This window comes from Macrobrachium nipponense, chromosome 35 (genome assembly GCF_015104395.2).
Source record: "Macrobrachium nipponense isolate FS-2020 chromosome 35, ASM1510439v2, whole genome shotgun sequence".
Lineage (NCBI taxonomy): Eukaryota > Metazoa > Arthropoda > Malacostraca > Decapoda > Palaemonidae > Macrobrachium > Macrobrachium nipponense.
Window position 1 is genome coordinate 15,632,138 of NC_061096.1, and position 1,412 is coordinate 15,633,549.

Here is a 1,412-nt window from a genome sequence, read left to right on the forward strand (position 1 = left end):
CCTTTCGTAGCTAGAGTATAGGAATTTGACCAGCTGAGCCTTATGCTAAACACGAAGAAATAAAAGTTAAAAGAGTAAAGGTGTTTGAGATTTGCATTATATTTTTAACTAAATTATGCTTTGCAAAAGGTACATTTGAAATTTTAAAAGCATTTGAGACTGTAAGAACGGATAGCATGTCCGTGTCCTTTGCAACAGCTAAAAATAAATGCGACTGTTTTCATTGTATTATTATTTTTGGGAGCTCCTGGACCAGTGAATATTTACAAGAGATACGATTCAGTGTTGCTTCCTTGTTAATGCATACTTTGTCTGTATGTGTGTGTGTGTGTTTGTGTGTGCGAGTGTTTTATTGTATGTATCCTTGTATGGTAGGAGAGAGAGAGAGAGAGAGAGAGAGAGAGAGAGAGAGAGAGAGAGATCATCTTTAACGAGAAAGTAATGATATCTTATCATGAGTGACGCTTGTGAGTATAATCAAAGTCTTGATCCCTGACAGTTATTAATTTCCTAATTAAAGCCTCCAGCACGACGAAGTTGATCATAATTGATGATAATCTCATGAACGTAGGGAAGGAGAGGGAATGTAAATGGAGGCGCAGAAATAAAGGATGGGAAGACATCACAAAGAATATTTGGGCTTCTCTCCGGTCTCGAAACTCGAATTCTGTGTCTGTCTGCCAAGTCTTCACAATAAGTGGTCATAAATATAACATAAATATTTATCGTCTTATTTAATGCTGATTTTTAAAAATTTAGATACACGAAAAAATATTGCTAAAAAAAATGAGTGTATTAGCTACATAAATAAAATTACAAACTTTCGGTTTTTTGTAATTACGTACTTGCTCTTGTAAAATAACTTTCATAAATACTATGCCTATATTTGTTTTTATTCCATCCGTCTGCAGTACGTCATTGGTCAGTGGACATAAATTACATACGTAATTTATCATTTTCTCAGTCATTTACCTTAGTCATATTTTGATGCTGAGAGACCTACCTCACATGAAAAAGGACAATGTTGCGGGATGCTCCTGAAAACTTTCTTCCGAGCGTAAGTGTGGCAGCTTCGCGAGGCATAAGAATGATATTCACCTATATTTAGACTACACTTTTGATAAGAAAAGTCGTCCATATTTTGCCCAGTTTCCCCAGTTCCTTTTTATCGAGTTCTTTCTTGATTCCTTTACTTCCCGTTCCTTCAATCACATTCCTTTGTCTATGAACACGTGAATACTCTGGCTACGAAAGATTGAGACTTTCCTACAATTAGCGGCGTTGACACGTTTCCCACATTGCCGAAGGAGGTACTTAATCCTAATCCAAAAACGTACATTTTCAGAATTAACCTCGAGGTTAAGGTTAATTCTGAGAGTGGACAAATTCTAGGGTACTTTCCAGCTGTTTAC